Raw genomic sequence first — 8,198 nt, 5'->3', positions numbered from 1 at the left:
AAATCCAGGTTTGACATGAAGATACGCCAAGAAAGATGGTTTCTTTTCAGGAAAGAATCACTAAATGAGAAGTCATATGGCTATCAGGCTATATATGTATTATCAAAATTCTAATTCGGTCAGCCCTACCCCCAGTCCAATCACAATTGTAATTTAACCCAACCTCCCTCTTCTTTCAATTGAATCATTGTCCCCAATTCCAGTAAACCCTCTCATTTACAAAGTTACCAACCCACAAGCTGAAAACTTTACTTGAAAATGTTTCCTTGAGGCTTTTAATAAGAAAATGAAGGGGAAAAACCCAGTGGTCACAAGTCAGAAATCACATTTAAAAGTAAACATAAATATATAAACATAATGGCATTTGTTTAAATTTTATAGGTAGAAAATGACCAATTTTCTAAGATGAAAGCTGAAACTTTTGTTTTGACAAGAATAGGGAAAAAAAGTAGCTTGCCTTACACCAACAAATTCCTGATTTTAAATGAAGGTGCTCTGGGGCCCAGACAGATGACCCAGCTTCAAAATGAAATTTGCTGCTGGTCCAGGCTAGCTTACTATATAATGGTACACTTTAACCACCTTTTACATAATCTGAGCACATGGCTACCTCATTAGTTGGCCAGCCCATAATTATCTAGATAGTTAAAAATGAACATATTAAAAAACAGTTAAAACTAAGCAACTAGGGGCGCCTGGGTGGCTCAGTGGGTTAATCCTCTGCCTTCGGCTCAGGTCATGATCTCAGGGTCCTGGGATCCAGCTCCACATCGGGCTCTCTTCTCGGCAGGGGGCCTGCTTCCTCGGCTCTGCCTGTGTCTCTCTGCCTACTTGTGATCCCTGTCTGTCAAATAAATAAATAAAATCTTAAAAAAAAAAACTAAGCAACTAAAATGGGGAAAAATAGACAGGCATACCAGGCAAATTCTAAGCAATTCCAACCAAAAACTATGTATTTGAATTATCAAAAGGATTTTTTAAACAGAATGAATTCTCAAAAGGATTTTTTAAACAGAATAGCATTAACAAGGACATGAATAGGGCCATCTTTATCGAATCATAAAGAAAAATTCACTAGGAAAATATTACAGTCATGAAAAAGTATGCAACTAACTACATAGTCTGGAAAAATAAAGCAAAAATAAAGAATTAAAAGGAAAAACACAATTAGAATGGGAATTTTTTTAAAGGACATTTTTCTCGGATTGATAGGTCAAGCAGACAGATTAACAACGTTGATGCATTGTGCGTATAGATAAATATCCTTATTGCATTTATATATGCATATATATTTGTATATTGCATTTATAGATTTATAGAAAATCCTTTAAAACAAGAGAACACACATCATATTTAATAAACATTGAAGATTTACAAATTTTAATCAAATAGCACCCAAATAAGTTTCAATGAATGCTTATATATATTTCTTAATGATATTTAGTTTTGACAATTTTTGAACTTTATGTAAGTGTCCAAAATGTTTATATGAATGAATTGTGTATATTGTGTAGCTGTAGTAGTCTACATAGAATTTCATTGTGTAAAAATACACAGTATATGTTATTTATTCTAACAGTTATGTTTTCCAGTATGGGTGTTACAAATAATGCTACTATGAACCTTCTTATGAATGTGCAGAGATGCATGTGTGTACATTTCATTTGTATATATCCCATTCTTGTTCTTGTTCCATAGTTGCACCACACTTGATACTATCCAGATTTCCACTCACTTGGTGGGTGATAGTAATCTCTTATTGAGGTCTGAATTTGCATTTTCTTGATTACCAATCACTTTACATATGTTTAATGTCCATTTGGATTTTTTTTGTGACATATCTCTTTAAATCTTTTTTCTATTGGTTCCTCTGAGCTCTTAATACCTTAGCCGTCAGTTCTGTCACTTATTTGTGCTACATGTGTATTTTCCATTTCTTGGCTCCTCATTTTGGTATATTTCGACATATAAAAAGTCTTTAATATTTGGGTATTTTGACTGATTGGTCTTTTCCTCTCTCTGGTATTGAGAAATCTTCCCTACTTTACAGTTATATAGCTATTCTTGGATATTATTTTCCGAAAGTCTTATAGTTATAGCCTACACAGTCCCACTAGGAATTCATTTTTGTGCATAGTGTGACAGAGGGGGCTTGAAATCTGGTAAAGCAAGTCTTCTAGTCTTGTCTCTCCTTTATGATTTCTGGCCCTTTGTGCCTCAATATAAAGTGTGTATGTTCTACAAAAATACTTTTGGGATTTTGATTAGAATAACATTGAATCTATTGATCAATATAAGAAGAACTGACAATTCAACAATATTGAATCTTTAAATCTATTAATAGGTTATGTCTTTTGATTCACTGAAGTCTACTTTAATTGCCTCTAAGTAATTTGTGTTACTATCTTTACAGAAGACTTGCAAAATTTTGTTAGCTTTAGCCTCAGCCGCTAAATTTTTAATACTATTGTAAATGGCCTTGTTCTTAAATTTTGCTGTCTAATTGGTGCTGGTGTATATAAATTGTTTTTTATATATTGCTATTTTAAATTCAGAGACCTTTCCAAACCCTCTTATTAATTAAAATAGCTTATTTATAGGTCTTTTGGATTTTTCACATATGCAGTGATATCTGGGAATAATGACAACTTTGTTTCTTCCTTTCCAATCTTTCCCCTCCCCCTCTTTTTTTCTTTGATGTCTTTTGTTGGATAGGGCATCCAGGGCAAGGTTGAATAAAGAAATCACAGGCATCCTTGTCTTTTTCCTGATCAGAAAGGAAAAACTTTTAACTTTTCCTTCCTTCTTAAGTATGATGTTTCCTGAAGCCTTAGGGTAGATGCATTTTATTCAATAAAATTTCCCTAAAATTTTTAGTTTGCTAAATGGATGGTGAGTTTTATCACTTTTCTACATCTAGTGAGGTTCTCTTTTAGCCTGTTAGTGTGTTACATATTAATTTTTTTTTTTTTTGCTTAATCGTCAACCTTTCGTTTTTGAAATAAATCCATCTTGATCATGATGAATTTATTGCAGGAATCAGTTTACTCAAATTCTCTTTAGGACTTTTGTATCTGTGTTCATAAGTGAGATTAGCCCATTATGTTCCTTTCTCATAGTGTCCTCGTTGGAGACTTATATCATAAAATTTGTAACATAGGGGCGCCTGGGTGGCTCAGTGGGTTAAGCCGCTGCCTTCGGCTCAGGTCATGATCTCAGGGTCCTGGGATCGAGTCCCGCATCGGGCTCTCTGCTCAGCAGGGAGCCTGCTTCCCTCTCTCTCTGCCTGCCTCTCTGTCTACTTGTGATCTCTGTCAAATAAATAAATAAAATATTTTTAAAAATTGTAACATAAAATGTGTTGGAAATTTGTCTCTTTGGGGAAATTTGTTTAAGGTTGGTGTTATTTCTTCTTTGAATGTTTGGTAGAATTTGCTGATTAGGTCATCTGGGCTTCGAATTTTCTTTGTGAAGAGCATTATAGATGTACTTAGTGTTCTAGTTCTTCTTGTGTCCATTTTGTTATTATGTTTTTCTAAGAATTTGTTTTATCTGAATTTTAAAATATATTGATTGGGTTAAAGTTGTTTGTACTACCTTTTTTTCTTTTCTTTTCTTTTTTTTAAATGTCTGCCATTGTTATAGTGATGATCTTTTTATCTTTAGTGATATTGGTTATTTGTGCCTTCTATTTTTGGTCTTTGCTGTTTTCACCAGAGGTGAGGTGCCTGTGGCTCAGATGGTTAAGCATCTGACTTCAGCTCAGGTCATGATCCCAGGGACTTGGGATCGAGTCCCGCATTGGGCTCCTGGCTCAGTGGGGAGTCTGCTTCTCCCTCTCCCTCTCCCCCTTTTTATGCTCTCACTCTCTGTCTCAAATAAATGAATAAAATACTAAAAAAAAAAACTCTTTTCACCAGAGGTTTGTCGATTCTATTCAGCTTTTCAAAAAAACCAACTTTTAGTTTTGTTCATTCTATTTTATATTGGTTTTATATTTCATCAATTTCTGGTTGTATTTTTGTTATTTTCTTCTTATACTTTTTTTTTTTTTGCTTTTTTCCTAACTTCCTGAGACGGAATTTTTCAGACTTCTTTTATTTCCTTTCTTAGATATTTATTTAAGTCTATAAATCTTCCTTTTAATACCTTTTACCAATATCCCACAAGAAATGCAGAATACCCATAAAGTAGTTCCTAATTTCATCTTTATTTCTTTCTGATTAAAGGTTTGTATAGAAGTTTATTTTTAATTTGATAAATTGAGTGTTTTCTACATGTCTTTTTAGTATTAATTTTTAACTTTATTGTTTCTAATTATGTCCTGCCTGCTTTTAGCCCTTTGACATTTGTTAAAACTTGTTTTATTGCCACAGTTTTATGGTTAATTTTGTAAAGTTTCTATAGTGCTTGAAAAAAAATTACATTTTGTGGTTTGGGAGTATAAAGTTTGATATATGCCCATTAGGTCAATTTTTAGATTGCATTGTTCAAATATTCTATATTGTTCTATATTCTATATAATGTTACATTGTTCAAATATTCAAATATTTGGTCAGTTAGTAGAGTCCTGGTTTATGTGTCTCTTTCTTGGGTCCCTGTCACTCTCAAAAGTGTGTCAGATTAGGTGATAAATGATATGATATAATTTAAAGTTAAGAACCACTCTTAATAAAATCTGAAATAAATGTAGAATTTCTACTAAATCAGCAAACATTCACTATTTTACTAGAGATCATATCTAATTATGTAAGACTTCCATTCCTGTCCAGCTTAAAAAAAAAAAAAAAAAGGAAAGAAAGAAGAAAAAAGAAAAAAGCTATGACTACTGGAAAAGAAGAGAAATAATTTTTGTGGGGTTTTTTTCCCATAAAATATTACCATCTGTGTGGAAATACAGAACACTCTAGAGTCAGTGGTCAGTCTAGTATAACTAATAGGAAAAAGACGTAAAAGTGAAACAATATATAGTTAAAAAATAATGAAAATTAACAGAAAAAAGTGTCATCACAATACACTCAAACAGATACATTATCTTTATGGATAAAATTCTGAAACTCTTTTGAAATATGTACAAGATCTGAGTAAATTGAGAAATATCAGTTAATGAATAGGAATTCTCAGTATGGGAGCTATGTGTACCTCAGATTTTTCTCTAACTCATAAAATTTCAATTCAAATCAATAGGATTTTTGGAGAAACTGAAAAATGTGTCCTAAAATTAATGCTGAAATTTAACTCTACTAATCTACCCAAATTAATTCGGGAAAATTACATAGGGACTTGCCTTACCAATTATCAATAGTAATTGTAAAGCTATTATAATTGAAATGGTGTAGGCTCAGCACAGAAATGGGCCACTCGGTGGACTTGAATGGAAAGTTTAGAAAGAGATCCATGCTTATATTGGAACTTGGAATATGAGAGTGGAGGATTCCAACTCAATGGGGGAAAATGGTGGTAGACAATTAGATTTCTTTAAAAAACAAAAGCAAAAATAACAATATATATCCCTACCTCCCAACTGCAGTGACACAACATTCTAAATGAATGAAACAGATTAAGATGAAATACAAAGAAAACAAAAGAAAAATCTTTGTGACTCCAAGAAACAGTGAGTTACTTAAACAGGGCATAAGTAAACAAATCATAGTGGAGAAGATTAACAAGTGTTAATAGTTTGATTTTTCAAAATAACTAAAAAACTGCCATAAGCAATTTAAATAGAGATGGTAGGATGAGGTAGGAGACTTACACCAATACAGTAGACATAGCATTGGTATCACTTTTAAAGACATTTAAAGAATTCTTACAAGAATTCTTACAAAATCAGTAGAAAAACAAAACTAACTGAAAAAATGAGCAAAGGATGTAACTGGTAATTCATAAAACTGAAACCCACAGAAGGTCAATAATCAATGAAAAAGCACGTCACCTCATCAGGAAACAAGCCCACACAATAAAATAAAAGGGGATATGTTATTTTGCCAATCAGATAGTTAACTAAAGCTTTGACATTATCAAGTGCATCTGGGGGTATGGAGAAATTCTCTTATTCTGCTAGTGCATGTGTTAATTATGAAAATCGCTAGGTAAAGCAATTTGACCATGCCTAATAAAATACAAAATGTACTTTCTGTATCACCTAAAAGTATGTGCCCTAGATAAATTTTCACATACAGTTTTTAAGAACACATGTAAAAGGTTTTTAATGCAGCATTGTTTATAATAAAAAACAGTGGAAGTAATCCAAATACCCACTAATAGAGAAATGCATTAAATATTTTCTTATGACAGACTATATACAGACATATATATATTTGTATATATGAATTGAAATAATGTGGAATTTAAAAATTGAAAAAATAGCATATTTGTAATGAAATCATTTATATAAGAGATACACAAAACAATACTTCATATTATTAGTTGATACACAACATATATACATATACAAGTGAAAAGACATCTACCAATCAGAAATGCACCAAATTCATAATTGTTGTTGTTTATGGGGCTGGAGAGGAAAAGCAGATTAGGATTTGGGGTTTACATCATCTGAAACATTTATTTCTTCTATTTAAAAATACTTGAAGCAGGAATAAGATTCTTCAGGATGTCTGTTCTCATTACTTCTATTTGACATACACTGAAGATTATAATCCAGGGCATTTAGGCAAGAAAAAAAAGGCATCGAAGTTGGAAAGGAAGATATAAAATTATCTTTATTGACAGATGGCATGATTTTGTATAGAGAAAATCTTAAGGAACCACTAAAGGACTACTAGAATGAGTAAGTTCAGCAAGATTTCAGGATGCAAGAGCATTATATAGAAATCAGTTGATTTCTGTACACTAGCAATGAGCAATCTGAATTGAAAATGAAATTAAGAAAACAATTCTGTTTGCATCAAAAGAATAAAATGCTTAGGAGTAAATTTAACAAAAGTGCAAGATTTCTACGTTGGAAACTACCAAACATTAAATTAAAGAAGAGCTAAATAAATGGAAAGATACTCCATATTGATGGATCAGAAGACTTAATTTTGTTAAGATGGCAGTACATTCCAGATTGATCTATGAGTTCTGTACAATCCTATTATAATTCCTTCTGTGCCCCCCCCCAACCGTAGAAACTAAAAGTTGATATATAAACACAATGACTTGGAGTCGCCAAAACAATCTTGAAAAGGTACAAAAAATTTGGAGGACTCACACTTCCTGATTTTAAAACTTACTATAAAGCTGCTATAATTAAGACATTGGTATGTGTGTGTGTGTGTGTGCGTGCATGTGCACACACATGTGTATACATACATGTATGTATGTACATACATGTATGTATGTATACACAAGCATGCGCACGCACACACACTCACACACACAATTAAATGGAGTGAAATTGAGACCCCCAAATAAACCTTTACGTATATGGCCAGTTGATTTCAACAAATGTTTCAAGACAATTCAACAGTGAAAGAGTAGTTTTTTCAACAAATGTTGCTGGAACAATGGATAGCCACATACAGAAGAATGAGTTTGGATCCCGACCTCATGCCATATACAAAAATTAAGTCAAAATTGATCAGAGACCTAAATGTAAGCAAAAACTATAAAAGTCTTAGAAGAAAACAGGACTATATCTGTATGACCTTGGGCTAGGCAAAAGCACAAGCAATAAGTTGTACTTCATCAAAATTCAAAACTTGTCCACTTCAAAAGACATAAGAAAGAGAGATGATAACCCACAGACTGGAAGAAAATATTTGCAAATGATATATTCAACAGGGACTTAGAACCAAGACATATAAAGACCTCTCACAACTCCATAATAAGACAACTCAAAAAATGCTCTAAGAATTTGAATAGCAATTTCTTTGCGCAGTGGCAGTATCGTAGCCAATGAGGTTTATCCAAGGCGCGATTATTGCTGATAGAAATTTCTTCAGTAAAGATACATGAATGGCAAAGAACATAGGAAAAAATGCTCAGCATCAAATTAGTCAATAAGGAAAGACAAATCAAAACTACAAGATACTTCATACGAACTAGAAGTACTATTTGAAAAAAAAAGACAATAACAAGTATTAAGACAAGGATGCTCATATATTGCTGGTGGAAATTTAAAATGTTGCAGGCCCTTCAGAAAAACAGTGTAGCAGTTTCTCAAAACATTAAACCATAGGTGTTACAATGTG

The 8,198-nt window shown here is 32.5% G+C and overlaps 1 pseudogene; it reads left to right on the top strand.

The window, feature by feature from the left end:
• Window positions 1–7,873: 7,873 nt before the first annotated feature.
• On the top strand, window positions 7,874–7,960 carry LOC122914731 (annotated as a pseudogene).
• Window positions 7,961–8,198: the final 238 nt, after the last annotated feature.

Source organism: Neovison vison, chromosome 7, assembly GCF_020171115.1.
Source record: "Neovison vison isolate M4711 chromosome 7, ASM_NN_V1, whole genome shotgun sequence".
In the NCBI taxonomy this organism is placed as follows: domain Eukaryota; kingdom Metazoa; phylum Chordata; class Mammalia; order Carnivora; family Mustelidae; genus Neogale; species Neogale vison.
This window is presented reverse-complemented; position numbering and strand designations above follow the sequence as displayed.